At 41.1% G+C, this 20807-nt stretch overlaps 1 long non-coding RNA gene across 1 annotated transcript; it reads left to right on the forward strand.

Annotated features, from left to right (window-relative positions):
* The first annotated feature begins 1417 nt into the window (after positions 1 to 1417).
* On the forward strand, positions 1418 to 10263 carry LOC142525199 (uncharacterized). Its single transcript, XR_012815040.1, has 3 exons — positions 1418 to 1529; positions 9620 to 9673; positions 10206 to 10263. It is a non-coding gene; the product is annotated as an uncharacterized LOC142525199 (long non-coding RNA).
* The last annotated feature ends 10544 nt before the right edge of the window (positions 10264 to 20807 follow it).

The following is a 20807-nucleotide window of genomic DNA, read 5'->3' on the forward strand; positions in this document are numbered from 1 at the left end:
AAAAAACATCAGGCATGCAACGTACCTTCATCTCAGCATCTTACACGTTATATGTATTCTGTTATGTGTTTACTTTCATAAAGTTTTTCGATCTAACATAATGCATGGAGATCGCACGGTTTGGTGGCAAGTTTTATCATTTTTTTATCATCCACTCACGTTTCTTGTATCTTGTGTAAGGGGGCAGCAAGATCAATGTATTAAGGGGTCATCTACGTCAAGGATTCTAGTGGGATAGGTCGCTAGAGTCGCAGGAGGCCGAGAGTGTGAGGAAGCGTCAGATCGTGATGTTCTTGTCCGAAGTCGGGAAGATCGAGTATCGGGAGGATAGTAGGCGGTGAGGGGTTGGTTCCAGGCCTTGGACCTGTCTCTGGTAGGTCCAAACCATGTCCTGGAAGGACCCTAATACCGCTGGTCGAGCCCCTACAGCAGCACGAGGGTGCTTGGCGCGAGAGAGTTGCGATTAGCATCGATAATTCGGAGGGTGGTCGCACTTGGGATCGAGTATGGAGAGGTGCTGATTTCCAGCAACGTGTATGGTCTGAACGTAATGTTTGAGGGACGGGGTTTTAGGGTCTTTTAAGTGTTTATAAGGTGTGGTAAAAAGTTGAGAAGATTTTTGTTAAGTTTTGAGTCGATTCGGGTTAAAACCGGGACTCCGGTCCAAGTTTTAAAACGAATCATTTATGTTGTAAATTGCCTCGGTTTTACGTCTAAGAATGTTTATAAATATTTTTTGGGATGTTTTAAGAAGTTTTGTAAGCTTCGGGTAAAATCTTAGAGGTCCAGGGGTAAAACGGTAATTTTGGGTTTCCAAGGGCAAAATGGTCATTTTGCACCCTGGGTGAGATTTTAGTCCTGGCAGCGCCCTGAGCATATATTATCACGTTTTAAATGTTTATGCGTCCATATTTATGATTTTTTATGAAATTATGATAAATTACGGTGCATGCTTGGTTTTAAGGAAAAAATTATATATATGCATGTTTTTATTAAGTGTTGAATATGATGATATTTTTGAAGGATTAGAATTGGTTGTGACTGACGATGTATATGTATACGTTGACATGAGATATGATGAGCTGAGGCCAAGGCTTAGTGGACGTGTAATGCTTTCGCTGATGTCCCTGTAGCCCGGTACCGTGGTTATACGTAGATGGATCCATCGATAGAGCTGATGCGAAAGTCACAACTAATGAACTGAATTCAATTGAAAGAAAATTTTTACGTATATGATGACATGATGAGACATGCTTTGACACGTTTGACCTTATACGACACGTTTATGTTCATGCTTTTAAGTTCACGAAGTATATGTTGATTATTTTTCACTACTGTGTGCCATGTATATGTATTTGTTACTCCTGGTACAGGTGTGTTGAGCCTTTAGACTCATTAGGCGTGTGTGATGCATGTGAGCTTAATGATGAGGGGACTGGAGGTGTCGAAATCTGAGTAGGCAGACCTGGTGCGGTGACCCGACCCAAAGACCGCATGTTTTCCACATTATGATTCATGAGATTTGAGAGGTGATCAACATTTTATTACGCTGATAATTTTAAGATTTTTACTCGTTTATGTTTCCGTATGATTTTGGATGAGTTTGGTTAATTTAAACTGCATTATTTTTACTGTCAACTAATTACGATTATTTTAAATGTTATTTCAAAAATGTGAGCTTTTAAAAAAATTATTATTTCTGCACTTTTGAAATGAGTAGACGTTACAGTTGGTATCAGAGCCGACCTCTCCTAGTACGGTGTGGTTCGGGGACGAACCAAGCGGAAGCTGGTGGGCATGTGAGGCCCGGGGTTAAAGAGGGCGGGGGGTGATCGCCGGTACCATGAGGCTGCACGGACAATGAGCGGCTCCTGGCAGGCTTTTAGGTGGAGGGAACATGAATGAACCGAACTTACACCGGAAGGAGAGGGATTTCGAAACTGTTCAGGTATCGGACTACGTAGTTGAGAAGGGTTTAAAAGATTTGATTGGTGCTACTCATATGAAGAAGGTGCATCTTCTTTTCGGTAGCTCATCACATAAGAACTCTAAAGTTAAGCGTGCTTGACTTCAGACAATTTTGGTATGGGTGACCCCCTGGGAAGTTTCTTAGGGTGCGTATGAGTGAGGACATAAGCATGTTGGAAAGACTCGTGTTGGTACAAACTAATCATGTTCTTCGAATAAATCAAGATATCATCAATGAATATAATAACAAAATCATCAAGATACCTCTGAAAAACACGGTTCATTAATCTCATAAATACAGCCGGTGCATTCGTCAACCCAAACGGCATGACAATAAACTCATAATGTCCATACCTGGTTCTGAATGCAGTCTTCGAGATATCAGAATCCCTGACTCTCAGCTGATGGTATCCAGATCTCAGATCGATCTTGGAATATACAGATGAACAGTGCAACTGATCAAACAAATCATCAATACGAGGCAAAGGGTATTTGTTCTTTATCGTAGCCTTGTTCAGTTGCCGGTAGTCAATACAGAGTCTCATAGAATCGTCTTTCTTCCTCACAAATAGTACTGGAGCACCCCAAGGAGACACACTCGGTCTGATTTACCCCTTGGCCAGTAGATCCTCCAACTGTTCTTTCAACTCTTTCAATTCTATCGGTGCCATTCTGTACGGAGCCCTCGAAATCGGCACTGTACCTGGCATCAATTCAATGCTGAAGTCGAACTCTCGAATCGGAGGCAAACCAGGAATCTCATCTGGGATGACATCAGCAAACTCGCAAACCACTGGCAAATCGGCCAATGATGGATTCGATTTCAGTAAATCAACTGAATAGACAAGGAATTCCTCCTCTCTTTTCTGCAATAATCGAGTCATAGACAATACGGATATTAAAGGAATTCTAGATCGAGAACCCTTACCGTAGAATTTCCACTCATCAGCCATATCCTGTCTGAATCTCGCAATCTTGTGGAAACAATCGACAGTAGCTCTGTACTTGGTCAACATATCGATACCGATAATACAGTCGAAATCAGACAACCCAAGCACAATACAGTCTAACTCAATCTCATGCCCGTCATACTGTAGCATACAATGTTTCACCGAATTCACTATTATCAAACCTGTCCCCAAAGGAGAAGAGACAGACACTATAGACGATAATGACTCAACCGGCAATGCATGACTCAATGCAAATCTCTCAGAAATAAACATATGAGAAGCATCAGTATCAATAAATACATAAGCAGGGTAACCACATAAGGAACAGTTACCTGCAACGACGTCATCTGGTGCTTCCTGAGCTTGCTCCTCTGTCAAAGCAAATACTCGGGCCTGCTGTCTCGGAGGCTGGCTCCCTGTCTGGCTCCCTTCTGGCCTTGGCTGCGACTGAGGAGTCGTTGGTGGTGGCTGAAAGGAATGTACAGCGGATGATCGTCCACCTGTCTGAGCCACTAATCCAGATGACTCCACTCCCTGGGATCTCTTTGAACCTCTATGTGGACACACACTAGCAAAATGTCCAGACTGCTTGCAGATATGGAAACTACCAAATATTCCTTGGCATTGCTCCGTGGGATGTCTCCCTCCGCAAGTCTTGCAATAAACTCCAGTATAACTCTGTTTGTACTGTCGTCGAATCTGGGGCGTTACAATTTGTAACAGAGCAAGGGTCCTGTATAGGGTTGCGCCACCGTCAGCTTCTGTCGCTCAGTCTTCAAGCCTCAAGTTTGTAAGCTTTTATGTTTTAAACATTTTAAATGATTTACTGTTATCGCCTGCATGTTAACATGATTTACGCTTTACGATGATCTACTGTACCAGTTTAACTACTGTTACGATTTAAGGTTTGTTAATATAAAAAAATTGATTAATGGCATGATAGGTTACGTTTATAAATTGGAGTGTATTCAGATCTTGCCTGTTACGTTTATAAATTGGAGTGTATTCAGATCTTGCCTCCTAGATGCGACCCCAGCGTTGACATACAAGATGATATTAGAGGAGGTGGCAGAGGCCCTCCACCCCCACCACCGCCTTTGGACCCAGCTACCCGAGTTCTGTAGTGTATGACTAGGATACTGGAGCAGGTAAAGCAGGCTCCTAGGCCTCAGACAGATGTTTTTGAGCAGTTCCGCCGGCCTAACCTGAAGGAGTTCGGGGGTACCACCGATCCATTTGTGGCAGAGGGATGGATTAGGTCTCTGGAGTTATACTTTGAGTACCGATAGATGAGGGATGGCGACCGGGCCAGGTACGCCATTTATATGCTAAGGGATGACGCGTCACTATGGTGGGAGGGAGCTGCACATGCATTGGATGTGAATACTCTCACTTGGGCCAGGTTTAGGGAGATGGTCTTCAAGAAGTCTTTCCCAGATGACGTCAGGGGCCACCTGACGAGGGAGTTCATGAGTCTCCGGCAGGGAGACTTATCTGTGGTGGAGTTTATCCGCAAGTTTGATAGGGGCTACCATTTTGTGCTCATGATAGCGGGAGATGCCGCCCCAAAGTTGAGGCATTTCTTAGATGGACTGAGACCCACCCTTCGCCGGGAAGTCATGCTGATGAGGCCGAAAATTTATGATGAGACCACCGCCTGGGCTTTTCAGGCGGAGCAGGCTCTGAGGGATATAGACTATGAGGTGCAGAGGAAGCAGCATCAGACTCAGTCCAGTTCCCAGCCGCAGAAAAAACAGTTTACTGGGCCGCCGAGGCAGCAGGGGCAGCAGAAGCCCCAAGGGCAGTTTAGGAGAACACAACAACAGCAGCAGGAGGACCTCCTTAGGCACCAGGGGCGACTAAGCTAGATGACAGGCAGCCATGCCCATAGTGCAGTAGTTCCATTTCGGCATGTGCATGTGGGGGACCTTTAGGTGCTTTGTTTGTGGTCAGGAGGGCCATAAAGCAGCGAATTGACCTAAGAACCAGGGCCCCACTACAGGCCGAGCTTACGTGATGCATGCCGAGGAGGCTGAGGCAGAGCCAGACTCGACATTGATTAACGGTAATCCTTTTGTTTAAGATTTTAATTGTCGCATAATTGCATGGATTTTATGCTTGTATGAGGATTTTTTTATTGGGATTTATGACTTAGAAGGAATTATGATGTATGCTCGACCTAGTTTGGACTAAGAATGTAATTGATTGATTGAGAACCAATTTTTTTATCAACCGATGATTTTATGGGGTCAAGTTGCAATTTTTATCAACCGATGATTGAGAACCAATTTTTATCGAACTTTGAAGGGCTAGGTTGCAATTTTGGATTTTTCCGAGGATTAATTTCGAATTTTTGGGGATGGTGTTTGGGATCAATTGCTGATGAGGAATTCCTTAATTTCAACACTATTAGATTAGATTGTATATTTTGTCGCAGGGAGGATATATATTGCAGGTGTAGCCACGCATGTATTGCTAGATCCAAGGGCTACGCTTTCGTTTATATCCGAATCCTTCATCAAGCGAATAGGAATCATACCAGTGGCGATGGATTCAGAGCTTGAGTAACGATCTCATTAGGGGATCAGATGTTCATCTCCCGGATAGTGAAGAGATTAACCTTGACATCATCTTGGGCATGGACTGGCTATCTTCTCATGGAGCAGTCATAGATTTTCAACAGAGGTTAATGTCTGTCAGACAACCCAGTGGTAATCCATTCTTTTTTGAGGTAGCTAGACATCAGCAGATGCCGCACGTCATTTCCTGCTTGTGTGCGAGGAAGCTTATGAGAAGAGGTTTTCATGCGTTTTTGGCCAGCATTGTGTAAGTTTCTGAGACAGTCGAGCAGAGGCTAGAGGATGTTGATGTGGTCAGGGAGTTCTTCTGTGTTTTCCCTGACGATGTTTCAGGCATCCTACAAGACAGAGAGGTGGAATTCTCTATTGAGCTCATGCCAGGGACAGTGCCGATATCTAAGGAACCCTACCGGTTAGCACCTACAGAGATGAAGGAGCTCAAAGATCAGATTCAGGATCTGCTAGATAAGGGTTTCATTTGCCCTAGTTTTTCTCCTTGGGACGCACCGGTTCTTTTTGTCAAGAAGAAGGATGGCAACATGCGACTATGTATTGATTATGGAGAGCTGAACAGGGTCACAGTTAAGAATAAGCATCTATTGCCAAGAATCGAGGATTTTTTTGATGAGCTTCAGTGTTCTCCAAGATAGAACTTCATCCGGATATCACCAGCTGAGAGTGAGGGAGTCTGATGTGCATAAGACAACCTTACGGATGCGTTACGGGCAATGTGACTTTTTGGTGATTCCCTTTAGTCTGACAAATGCTCCAACGATTTTGATTGATCTTATGAATTGCATGTTTCAGCCATACTTGGATCAGTTCGTCATAGTTTTCATTGACGATATCCTGATCTATTCGAAGAGCAGGGAGGAGCACAGTCAGCATCAGAGGATAGTGTTACAGACTTTATAGGACGGACGACTGTATGCCATGTTCAGCAAATGTGAGTTCTGGTTTGACAGAGTGGCATTCTTGAGCCACATTGTATCTCAGGATAGCATAGAGGTCGTTCCCAGCAAGGTAGAGGCAGTCAAAGATTGGCCAGTTCCTAAGAGCGTGACAGAGATCCGTAGTTTTTTGGGGTTGGCAGGCTATTACAGGAAGATCATCTCGGGCTTCTCTTCTATTGCGGTGCCGTTGATCGCCTTGGCGAAGAAGAATGCTAAGTTTATCTCGGGAGCTGAATGCCAGGAGAGCTTCGACATACTGAAGCAGACTTTGACCACTGAATCAGTACTAGCTATGCCATCAGGACAGGGAGAGTTTGTGGTCTATATAGATTCATCGAAACTTGGTTTAGGCGCAGTTCTGATGTAGCAGGATAGAGTGATAGCCTACGCGTCCAAGCAGCTGAAGGTCCATGAGAAGAACTATCCGACTCATGACCTCGAGCTAGCAGCAGTGGTATTCGCCCAGAAGATCTGGAGACACTATCTGTATGGGGAGAAGTGCATGATTTTTACATATAATAAGAGCATGAAGTACTTCTTCACACAGAAAGAGCTGAATATGCGATAGAGAAGGTGACTTGAGCTGGTGAAAGATTATGATTGTGACCTTAGCTACTATTTGGTAAGGCTAATGCGGTTGCGGATGCTTAAAGCAGGAATCACGCAGTGATTGCTCATTTGTCAGTGCAGAGACCGCTGCAGGCTGAGATTCAGAGATTTGAGCTTGTAATTTATGCCAAGGGCGAGGCCTCAAATTTTGCTACTCTAACAGTACAGCCGACTCTGCGAGACCGAATTCGAGCAGGGCAAACTTCTGATGAGCAGTTAAGAACTGGAGACAGAGGGGCGAGGCTAAGGGCAAGAGACTATATACAGTTGTGGATGTCATAGTCAGATATAGGGTCTACGGGTTCCTGACAGTGATTCCCATCAAATAGATATCTTGAGCGAGCCCCACAGCACCCCGTACTCCATCCATTCAGGTAGTGCGAAGATGTATAAGGATCTACAGACTCTGTATTGGTGGCCGGGCATGAAGCTAGATATTTTGCTAATCGTCTCCGAGTGTCTGACTTGTCAGCAGGTCAAGACAGACCATCAACGACCTGCAGGGAAGCTGAGACCACTTTCTATTCCCGAGTGGAAATGGGAGAATATCAACATGGATTTTGTGACAGGGCTTATGAGGACTACTGGAGGATTTAATGCCACCTGGGTGATTATTGATCGGCTCATTAAGTAAGCTCATTTCTGACCGATCAGGAAGACAATCACCATGACTCAGTATGCAGAGTTGTACATCAGAAAGATAGTTAGATTGCTTGGGATTCCAGTGTCCATCATGTCAGACAGGGATCCGAGGTTCACGTCTGCATTCTGTAGGAGTCTCGATCGGGCATTGGGTACAAAGTGAAAGGGGATCGGTTACGGTGCTCGGATACTCAACGGAAGTTTCAAAAAATCATATTTTACAAGAAAACCGAGCACCCCAACTTATTGTGTGTAGCAAGTAACAAAAACACAAAAATTTCTTACATAATGTGTTAAGAAATGTACCTATCAAACACAAGGATTGATGTTTTGGCTCCAACTAAGTTGTAAATAACTTAGCTCTTGAAGGTCGATATTCTACAAGCTTCCAACAACACTCCTTGCTCAAATGGACTCATTCCTTCAAAATTAGGTCCACCACTAACAAGGTAGATCCACTTTAATTTTGTACTAGAAAGATTAGAGCATTTTTTTAGAAGAGTATGCAATCCTCAACAATTGAAGAAGCAAAAATTGAAGGGAAAATGATGGAGAAATTTCGGCCAAGAGGTTGCAAGGAGGAGAGAAGGAAACTTTGTTGGTGCTTGAAAAAGTTAAAGTGCATTTGAGACACATGCCTTGTTTATTGAAAAAGTTCTCCCAATTCTTCACCTCCCCATGCATATTATTTGGGCTTGTAGCATTTACAAAGCCCATAGGCTTTTATTTAAATATCTCAAACACATTTGAGATTAATTAAATCTTTACTTGAACTCACTCAAGCCCACTAGTTGAATAATTATTTTCAATTAGGTTCTTCAAGACCCAATATTATTTAAGTAATTCAACACTTGAATTAATTTAATTATTAGGACTCTACTAGGTCCATTAGTGTTTAATTAACTCAACACTAGAATTAATTTAAATTAATCCATAACAATGTTTATGAAAATCACAATTTTAGAATACATTATTTATTTTAGCAAAATGTTAATTTAGGAACATTTCCACTATAATGCCCGAGATTTTGATTATTGTAATCGGAAATGATTTGTTGATAATTGAGGTGACTATAGATGGAACGGATCAGACCGGAAAAGACAAAAAGAAGAGTGTGGAATTATGTGCGAGGAATGAGCCTCGCGCATATGCGCGACCAAGCCGAGCACATGTGCGCGGAGTAGGCGGAGAACCTCACGCATATGCGCGATAGGACCCGCGCATATGCGAGAGTATGGCAGAGAACCTCGCGCATATGCGCCGGACAAGGACGCACATATGCGCGAGCTGAAGATAAGGGAAATGCCGAGACAGAGTGTCTCGCGCATATGCGCGAGACGTGCAGCACAAAGAATGAGCCACTTGGTCCTTCTATGCAATATATATGTATATTCCTTCTTTCCTTGTCAATTCCAGCAGAAAACCGAAGGAAATGCTTCAAAGGAAGTTTCCAAGTTCTTGAATCGTAGATTTGCGACTTCACAAGATCCAACCGTTAGAATTTTAATCCGACTTCAGTAATGTGTTCCTATCGACAAGAGATTCAACTTGACGTAAGTTTTCTTATGTTTTGATATGAGTTGAAAATCTGATATGAGAGGAATCATGATATGACTGTTATTATCTGTTCATGAGATTGTTGTCATTGTATAATCGAAACCGGATTGAAGAATGGATACCGTATGAAATTGTTATGATTTATCAGATTCAATTTGATTGAGATTATACAGATTTGGTATCAGATTGTGTTTGTTGATTGATTATGAGTTATTGGGATTGGTATATACTGATTTTGTATTACCATAATTTCAAGATTGTGATGTTATGCCGTCGAAACAGAATTAAATTGAATTCTAATTATATCGGGTATTGTTTGGGGTATATGTTGATATGGTATTCCTCGAATATGTTATTCCAGATTGGTATTGAAGATTTCAGAGACAGAACAGAGCTGGAACCCAACGAACGAAAGGTATAAATCAATGTTAACGGGAGATATGACTCGAGTTAGATTTGACTTGAGTTTCCCTAAACCACATACTTGTTGGTTATTGTTTTACTACCTTGAATTACTTGAATGTATGTTCTTATTGTATTGACCTATAGAATAGGAGAGAATAGAAGATAGATTACGAGAACCGAGTCATTGGCAGAAGTGCCAAGTCTTAAGCAGAAGTGCCTAGACATTGGATGTTCGGTTTATATCGATGTTTCTTAGGAGTAGATCGACTTCTATTGCTGAGATTCGATATAATTTACCAACATCCGGGAACCGGGATCCCTAGACTAGACTAGATTAGAGTCGAGTCAGAGATGATGAGTTTAAGAGTTTGATTTACTGTTTTATATCATTTCATGTTTTCAGATTAATACATGTTATTGATGATTATTATGCTTTCTTATATGCTTTTATATGATGTCATGTATACGTTGTTTATGCTGGGATTATATTCTCATCGGAGTTATCCGGCTGTTGTTGTGTTTGTATGTGTGCATGACAACAGGTGGGACAGGATCAGGGTCAAGAAGAGGATGAGAGATTACAGTTATCGTGGAGATCCGGGCCCAGAAGTAGATTAGGATTCAGCACATGATATATAGTAGTTGAACCCTAGTTTTATTTGAATGTAATTGTACAAGACTTGTACTTTTATGCGAATGTTTATATTAGATTGATTTCATTATGTTCCTCAATTATGCATTTTAAAAAAAAATTTAGACCCAGATTAATTAATTGATCATAATAATGATTAAGATGACGAATTAGGTTCAGGTCCCCACAGAAGGTGGTATTAGAGCAGTAGGTTCCAGAACTGTAGGTTCCTTAGTTTGGGATAGAAGCTAGTGAGCGGTGTAGATTGAGTTTTTTTCCTTGCTTTCGATTGCTAGCATGTTTTATTGCTTTGAAATGCATGTTTACCTGAATATCTGATTTGATTGGAAACATGTGTTGTGGAGAATGAATCAAAACCGATTCTTGATCAGCAGTAAGATGATCGGAGGATGATTGAAATAGATTTATTGTATTGGGTTACTAATCCTTTTGATAATCAGATATGCCTCCTCGACGAATTCCATAACAGGGCAGTACCTCGGCAACACCGATGGAAACGCTACTGAAGAGGTTTCAGTCGTTCAAACCGCCAACCCTGAAAGGAACAGAGACTTTTGTTGACTGTGAGGGTTGGTTAGATGACATTGAAATGCTGTTTGATTCCTTGGATTATACAGATGAGCGCCGAGTTAGACTGATTGGACACCAGTTGCATGGCGTTGCGAAGAATTGGTGGCTCACGACAAAGAGGGCTTTGGAGCATCGAGGTATGACTATTACCTGGAACATCTTTAAGACTGAGTTTTATCAGAGATTTTTTCCAGTATCGTACAGGAAAGACAAGGGAGCAGAATTTGATAATTTGAGACAGGGTCAGTTGAACATTGAAGAGTATGTGGCCAAATTCTCTACCTTGCTGCGATTTGCTCCACATGTTGCCGAGAATTATGAAACTGTTGCTGATCAGTTCATCAATGGGCTGAATTCGGAGATCTTTATATTGGTAAACACCGGGCGACCAAATAATTTTGCTGATGCCCTGAATAGAGCCAAAGGAGCAGAAGCGGGTCTGATGAGGTAGAAAGGAGCTTCGTTTATTGCCCCAGCATCGAGACCACAGCAACAACCCTCGACTTTGTCTCACCAACCCCCTCCCAGATTTGAGAGTGGCAGAAGCAGCAACGGGAAGAAAGATTATTTGAAAGCCAGAGGGAAACAATTTAAGAAGTCAGGGAGCAGTTCATCCAACTCCAGTGGTTCCCAACAGAGTTATACAGGGGCCTATTGCAGAACTTGTGGCGGAAGACATCCGACCGAGCAATGCCAAGGAGTGTTTGGTAGTTGCAATATCTGCAGACAGCAGGGATATTTCGCCAGAGTCTGTCCACAGAGATGTTCCCAAAGATCCCAGGGAGCTGAATCATCTGGATCAGTGGCACAGCCTGACAGACGATCATCTGCTGTTCACAAATTCCAGCCAGCACTAGCCCAATCACAGCCAAGGCCAGGAGGAATTCAGACAGTTAGCCAGCCTCCTAGACAGCAGGCCAGAGTATTTGCCTTGACTGAAGAGCAGGCCCAGGAAGCACCAGATGATGTTGTAGCAGGTAACTATTCTTTATGGGGTTATCCTGCCTATGTATTGATTGATACGGGTGCATCTCATTCATTTATATCTGAGAGATTTGCATTGATACATGCATTGCCTGTTGAGTCATTATCTGCTGTAGTGTCTGTTTCTTCTCCTTTGGGAAAATGTTTGATATCCATGAATTCTATTAAACATTGTATGCTACAGTATGACGGGCATGAGATTGAGTTAGATTGTATTGTACTCAGGTTGTCTGATTTTGACTGCATTATTGGTATCGATATGCTGACCAAGTACAGAGCCACCATTGATTGTTTCCATAAGATTGTGAGATTCAGACCTGAGATGGCTGATGAATAGAAATTCTACGGTAAGGGTTCGAGATCTAGAATTCCTTTGATATATGTTATGTCTATGACTCGATTACTACAGAATGGAGCAGAGAGATTCCTTGTGTACTCAGTTAACATACTGAAATCGAGCCCATCATTGGCTGATTTGCCAGTGGTATGTGAGTTTGCTGATGTATTCCCAGATGAGATTCCGGGTTGGCCTCCGATTCGAGAGATAGACTTCAGCATTGAATTGGTACCAGGTACAGTTCCGATTTCTAGAGCTCCGTACAGAATGACACCGATTGAGTTAAAACAATTGAAAGATCAGTTGGAAGACTTATTGGCCAAGGGTTACATCAGACCGAGTGTTTCTCCTTGGGGTGCTCCAGTACTGTTTGTGAAAAAGAAGGACGGTTCAATGAGACTTTACGTTGACTACCGGCAACTAAACAAGTCTACGGTAAAGAACAAATACCCTTTGCCTCGTATAGATGATTTATTTGATCAGTTACAAGGTTCTTTGGTTTATTCCAAGATCGATTTGAGATCTGGATATCATCAGCTGATTGTCAGAGATTCTGATATTTCGACGACAGCTTTCAGAACCAGGTATGACCATTATGAGTTTATTGTCATGCCGTTTGGTTTAACAAATGCTCCAGCCGTATTTATGGGTTTGATGAACCGTGTATTTCAGAAGTATCTTGATGATTTTGTGATTATATTTATCGATGATATTCTGATATATTCAAAGATTATGATTGATCATGATGAACATTTGAGAACAATGTTGAGAATTCTGAGAAAAGAGAGACTATATGCTAAGCTGTCGAAATGTGAGTTTTGGCTGAGACACATTTTATTTTTGGGTCACATTATATCTGGAGATGGTATTTCTGTTGATCCTAAAAAGGTTGAGGCTGTGATCAGTTGGCCTAGACCGAATTCTGTGCCAGAGATACGCAGTTTTATGGGTTTAGCAGGTTATTACCGCCGATTTATAAAAGATTTCTCGAGTATTGCTAAGCCGATTACTCTGCTGATTCAGAAGAATGCACCATTTATTTGGTCAGAAGACTGTGAGTTCAGTTTTCTTGAATTGAAGAAGAGATTGACCAGTGCTCCTGTATTGACGATTCCATCATGTACTGGTGATTTTGTTGTATATTGTGATGCTTCTCACAGAGGATTGGGTTGTGTTTTGATGCAGCGGGGACATGTGATTGCTTATGCCTCGAGACAGTTGAAGTCACATGTGACTCGCTACCCAATTCATGATCTTGAATTGGCGGCCATTGTTTTTGCACTGAAGATATGGCGACATTACCTATACGGTGAGAAGTTTAATATTTATTCTGATCATAAAAGCATGAAATATCTGTTTTCAGTCATAGCTGAATATGAGGCAGCGAAGATGGCTTGATTTATTGAAGGATTTCGATTGTGAAATAAAGTACTACCCAGGAAAATCTAATGCAGCAGCCGATGCACTGAGTCAAAAGGTATGTTCTTTATCTTTATCGACGATTGGTGTGTCAAATTTGATTGAAGATTACTGTTTGTCTGGATTAGTATTTGAGACAGATTTTACACCGTTGAGACTTTATACTGTTCAAGTCGAACCACAGCTGATTTTGACAATTAAAGCGGCTCAGAAAGTTGATCAGAATGTTCAGAATTCGATATCGATGGTCAGAGCAGGGCATCGATCAGAATATCATGTTCGTGACAGTGTTTTGTATGTGAATAATCGTCTTGTTGTGCCAAATGTTTCAGATTTGAAATGACAGATATTGTCAAAAGCGCATAGCAGTCGACTCAGTATTCATTCTAGTGGCAGAAAAACGTACAATGATTTGAAAAGACAGTTTTGGTAGAAACAGATAAAAGCTGATATTACTGAATTTGTATCCTAGTTTCTAAATTGCCAACATGTAAAAGTGGAAAGAAAGAAACCAGGAGGTCTATTACAGAGTTTGTCCATTCCTGAATGGAAATGGGATCACATTTCCATGGACTTCGTAACGAAGTTACCGCGTTCCTCCCGAGTTGCGATGCGATTAGGGTCGTGATTGACAAATTGACCAAATCAGCATGTTTTATTCCGTACAAGATGACGTATAAACATGACCAGATGGCAGAGATCTATGTCAGAGAAGTGGTCAGATTGCATGGAGTGCCGAAGTCGATTGTATCAGACCATGATCCTCGGTTTACTTCTCTATTTTGGAACAAGCTTACAGTAGGCTCTAGGTACGAAGTTACATCTGAGTACTGCATATCATCCACAGACCGACGGACAGTCAGAGTGGACTATCCAGACATTGGAAGATATGTTGAGAGCTGTAGTGCTAGATTTTGACACTAGTTGGCAAGAATCTTTGCCACTTTGTGAGTTTTTGTACAACAACAGCTATCAGACGAGTATAGAGATGGCTCCATTTGAAGCGTTGTACGGCAAGAAATGCATATCCCCTCTGTATTGGGATGATATTTCTGAGGTACCTGAGATTGAACCTGATATGATACAAGATATGACCGAGAAAGTGAAGCTGATTCAGAAGAGAATGAAGAGAGATCAAGACAGACAGACCAAATATGCCAATGTTCGTCGTCGACCGTTGGTATTTGAGGCAGGAGACAGAGTATTTTTGAAGATTTCTACTTGCAGAGGTGTGGTCAGATTTGGCAAGAAAGGGAAGTTGTCTCTACGATATATCGGTCCTTATGAGATTCTCGAGAAGATAGGAGATCGTGCCTATCGACTCGCCTTACCGCCTTCTCTATCTGGAATACATGATGTCTTTCATGTATCGTTATTGAGGAAATATCTTCCTGATGCATCTCATATTATTCAGCTAGAAGAGGTCGAACTGGACGAGATACTGAGCTACTTTGAGAAGCCGATCCAGATTCTTGATCGTAAAGAAAAGCAGCTCAGAACGAAGACTATTCCACTTGAGAAAGTTCAGTGGAGTTGACATGGCATTGAAGAAGCAACGTGGGAGACTGAATCAGATATGAGACAGAAATTCCCGGAGTTATTTCATTGATGTGAGTTTCCTGTTTAGAATCTATTATCTATTTCTTATTGTATCTGATTTCGTTATCTGACTTGATTGCCTGTGATTTCGGGGACAAAATCAGATTTTAGGGGCGAGAAATGTAATGCCCGAGATTTTGATTATTCTAATCGGTAATGATTTTTTGATAATTGAGGTGATTATAGACGGAACGGATCAAACCGGGAAATACGAAAATAAGACTGGAATTATGTGCGAGGAATGAGCCTCGCGCATATGCGCGACCAAGCCGAGCACATGTTCGCGGAGTAGACAGAGAACCTCACGCATATGCGCGACAGGACCCGCGCATATGCGATATTATGGCAGAGAACCTCGCGCATATGCGCCGGACAAGGACGCGCATATGCGCGAGCTGAAGATAAGGAAAATGCCGAGACAGAGTGTCTCGCGCATATGCGCCGAGAGAGGTCGCGCATATGCGCGAGACGTGCAGCACAAAGAATGAGCCACTTGGTCCTTCCATGCAATATATATGTATATTCCTTCTTTCCTTGTCAATTCCAGCAGAAAATCGAGGGAAATGCTTCAGAGGAAGTTTCCAAGTTCTTGAATCGTAGATTTGCGACTTCACAAGATCCAACCGTTGGAATTTTAATCCGACTTCAGTACTGTGTTCCTATCGACAAGAGCTTCAACTTGACGTAAGATTTCTTATGTTTTGATATGAGTTGAAAATCTGATATGAAAGGAATCATTATATGACTGTTATTATCTTTTCCTGAGATTGTTGTCATTGTATAATCGAAACCGGATTGAAGAATGGATACCGTATGAAATTGTTATGATTTATCAGATTCGATTTGATTGAGATTATACAGATTTGGTATCAGATTGTGTTTGTTGATTGATTATGAGTTATTGGGATTGGTATATACTGATTTTGTATTACCAGAATTTCAAGATTGTGATGTTATGCCGTCGAAACAGAATTAGATTGAATTCTAATTATGTCGGGTATTGTTTGGGGTATATGTTGATATGGTATTCCTCGAATATGTTATTCCAGATTGGTATTGAAGATTTCAGAGACATAACAGAGCTAGAACCCAACGAACGAAAGGTATAAATCAATGTTAACAGGAGATATGACTCGAGTTAGATTCGACTTGACTTTCCCTAGACCACATACTTGTTTGTTATTGTTTTACTACCTTGTATTACTTGAATGTATGTGCTTATTCTATTGACTTATAGAATAGCAGAGAATAGAAGATAGATTACGAGAACGAGTCAATGGCAGAAGTGCCAAGTCTTGGGCAGAGGTGCCTTAGACATTGAATGTTCGGTTTATATCGATGTCCTTAGGAGTAGATGAACTTCTATTGCTGAGATTCGATATAATATACCAACTTCCGGGAACCGAATTCCCTAGACTAGACTAGATTAGATTCGAGTCAGAGATAATGAGTTTAAGAGTTTGATTTACAGTTTTATATCATTTCAGGTTTTCATATAGATCCATGTTATTGATGATTATATATCATTTCATGTTTTCAGATTGATACATGTTATTGATGATTATTATGCTTTCTTATATGATTGCATGTATACGTTGTTTATACTGGGATTATATTCTTACCGAAGTTATCCGGCTGTTGTTGTGTTTGTATGTCTGCATGACAACAGTTGGGACAGGATCAGGGTCAAGAAAGGATGAGAGATAACATTTAGTGTGGAGATCTGGGCCTATAAATAGATTAGGATTCAACACTTGATATATAGTAGTTGAACCCTAGTTTGATTTGAATGTAATTGTACAAGACTTGTACTTTTATGCGGATGTTTATATTAGATTGATTTCATTATGTTCCGCATTTATGTATTTAAAAAAAAAATTAGACTTAGATTAATTAATTGATCCTAATATTGATTAAGAAGAAAAATTAGGTTCGGGTCCCCACATCCACAAATTGAAAGTTAATTTCCCCATATAGAAGTCATACTTCTATTTTTTTTTTTCTTGTGCTTACAAACTTCTTTATAAGCCGTTCAACACATTGAACTATTTTACTTCTCAACGGGATCTAGAAAGTTAGCACTTATGTGACCGTCAATTGTTCATTCCTACAACTAGCAGTGTGTTCACATCTCAATGTGATTCAAGACTAAACATTTCCTTATATAAGAATCGATACTATGTGTCATGTCGTAGTTGCATCGATGGTGTAATCTATGAAACCCCTTTCCTAATTACCACCAACACTCTGATAAGAGATTTCAAACTACATACACATGAGATCACATAGGATATCCATACCCGAAGGTAAGCGGTGAATCCCCGACTACAATGCATAGACTCCTATATGTTTCGACAAAACACCCAACCTTGCCACCTGATGACCCCATATGAGTCGGTAAACAAGTCAAAGTGCAATTCTAGCATATAGAGTCACAATGTTGTCTCGGGTCATAAGGACTAATGGTGTACAACCATAAACTAGGACGTTTCCACTCGATAATTGAGAACAACTTGGAAAGTCCTTTATGGAGGATTGTTCAGTGCACTCAACAAGGAGCACCTATCTGCATGGTCGGACATTACAATGTCCCATACTACTGAAACATGGTACTCACATCGCAGATACTAGTCTCAAACTCGAGCGGCCTTTATCCTTCTTAGCGACGACTGAATCGACTAGGAACTGTTTAGAATATACAGTATTCCAAATATGAGTTTCATGATACTCATCATATGAGCATTTCATATTCTTTCTACTATTTGTATATTCAAGGACTTTATCTATGCAACAAGCATGGGTATACAGATAACGATGTGCCAAAACAATAATTTCAAATATTATTAAAATAAAGATTTTTTATACATAGAGTTTCAATGTGAACCCTCATCCAACACTTGGCTCGACGGGCACCTACTCTAACAATCTCCCACTTGCACTAGAGTCAACTACCCATATGCTTCAAACCCATTGATTCGAGATACTTCTCGAATAATGGTCAAGGTAAAGACTTAGTTAGTGGATCAGCAACATTATCTGCCGAGCCGACTTTGTGAATCGACACTTCTCCTCTTTCCACAATCTCTCGGAGTATGTGGTACTTTCTACAATACATGTTTGGATTTCTGATGAGACCTTGACTTCTTTGCCTGAGCTATGGCTCCCGTGTTGTCACAAAACACCAAGACTTGAGCAACTCCATTAGGAATGACGCCCAACTCTTGGAAGAAATTCCTTAATCAAATAGTCTCCTTTGCTGCAGCTGATGCAGTAATGTATTCGGCCTCAGTGGTGGAATCCGCAGTACTGTCTTTCTTGGAACTCTTTCAATAGACAGCAGTACCATTGAGCATGAATAGAAAACCAGAGGTTGACTTTCAGTCATCGATATTGCTTTGGAAGCTAGAGTCCGTATAGCCTTCCAATTTCAGTTCTCCACCCCCATAGACCAAGAACAATTTATTAGTCCTTCTCAAATACTTGAAGATGTCTTTCACTTCTTTCCAGTGTGGAAGACCAGGGTTCGATTGATATCTACTCACTACACTTAGTGCAAAAGCCACGTCAGGACGTGTTGATATCATTCCATACATGATACTACCAATTGCTGATGCATACGGAAGGCGTGTCATCGCCGCTATCTCTGCATCAGTCTTGGGAGATGTAGACTTGGATAGGGACACGCCATGACACATTGGTAGATGTCCTCTCTTGGACTCATCCATCGAGAGCCGCTTAACGAAGGTATCAATGTATGTTGACTGTATGAGACCAAGCAATCTTCTAGATATATCTCTATAGATCTATATTCCCAATACAAAAGATGCTTCACCCAAGTCCTGCATCGAGAACTAACTCGCGAACCATATTTTAGTCGATTGCAACATCCCTACATCATTCCCAATGAGTAAAATGTCATCAACATAAAGCACCAGGAATGTCACGGCACTCCCACTGACCTTCTTATATACAGGGTTCCTCAGGATTCTTAGTAAAATCAAACTCTTTGATTGTACTATCGAATCTGAGGTTCCAACTCCTAAATGCCTGCTTTAGACCATAAATAGATCTCTGAAATTTGCATACTATTTGCTCACTTCCGATAGATGTAAACCCTTCAGGTTGAGACAAGTAGATCTCTTCCTTAATATCCCCATTAAGAAAGGCTGTCTTGACATCCATCTTCCATATCTCATTATCATACTATGCAACTATGACTAGTAATATCCTTATAGACTTGAACATTGCAACTGTAGAAAAGGTTTCCTCAAGCCACTTTGATGAATCGACATCAGATAACGCTTTTTTGAAGGTTAATGGATGATATCCATGGTTGGGCTCATCATGGCCCTCTTCAAGAAGCAGACAATACCTCATAGGTGGTCTCGAGATTCTCTCGGATCTTCTAGTTCTACAATTCTGAGTATCTCTCAAATCTCTTCGAGTTCTATCATCTCCCCTTTTCTATCCAATAGAAATTTCTTTTCCAAGAAGGTTGCATTCCTAGAAATAAACACCTTTGTTTCTTTGGGATGATAGAAATAGTATCCAACTTAATTCCTTGGATATCCCACAAAGTAACATAAAATGGATCGACTATCCAACTTATCTCCCACTTCCTGCTTCACATAAGCAGGGCATCATCATATTCTAAGATAAGAATATTTGAGAGGCTTACCCATCCATATCTCACATGGTGTCTTATCAACTGCTTTTGAATGGACATTGTTTAACAACAGTGCGGTTGTCTCAAGCGCATATCCCCAAAAGGATGGCAGAAACTCCGTGAACCCCATTATAGACCGAACCATGTCCATCAAAATCCGGTTACCATGCTCCGAAACACCATTCAACTATGGTGTACCAGGCAGAGTCCACTGCGAGAGAATCTCATTCTCCCTAAGATACTCTTGGAACTTAGAACTCAAATACTCACCACCTCGATCCGATCGAAGTGACTTGATGCTTCGTCCCAATTGTGTCTATACTTCACTTCTAAATTCTTTGAACCTTTCAAAGGCTTCAGATTTGTATTTCATCAATACACATACCCATACCTCAAAAAGTCATCGGTAAAGGTAATGAAGTAGCCATGTCCATGCTTAGTGGTGATGCTAAGTGGACCGCACACATCGGTATGGATCAAATCCAATAATCCTTTGGCTCGCTCCACATGGCCCTTAAAGGGAATTTGGGTCATCTTTCTTTTTAGAGAGGATTCACAAGTTGGGAGAGAATTAGTATCAGACATATCAAACAGGCCCACTCCCACTAGCTTGTTCATCCTTCTTAAGGAAATATGTCCTAATCGAGCATGCCATAATTGTGCCAAATTTAGAGTATCTTTTTTTCGATTCTTTGTTGTCGTTATTGCTTAGATATTGTTTGGTGGAATATATTTCAATTTTAAGTTATAGAGATCATTTTCATGTTTTCCGGTACCAATCAAACATTCATTCTTGTAAATGTTGCAAAAACCTTTGCTAAATAAACAAGAATATCCATCTTCATCAAGCATAGAAATGAAAACAATGTTTTCACCAACTCAGGTACAAACAAAACATCTCTCAAAATTAAGCTTTA

The sequence above is a fragment of the Primulina tabacum genome, chromosome 14 (assembly GCF_025594145.1).
Source record: "Primulina tabacum isolate GXHZ01 chromosome 14, ASM2559414v2, whole genome shotgun sequence".
NCBI lineage: Eukaryota > Viridiplantae > Streptophyta > Magnoliopsida > Lamiales > Gesneriaceae > Primulina > Primulina tabacum.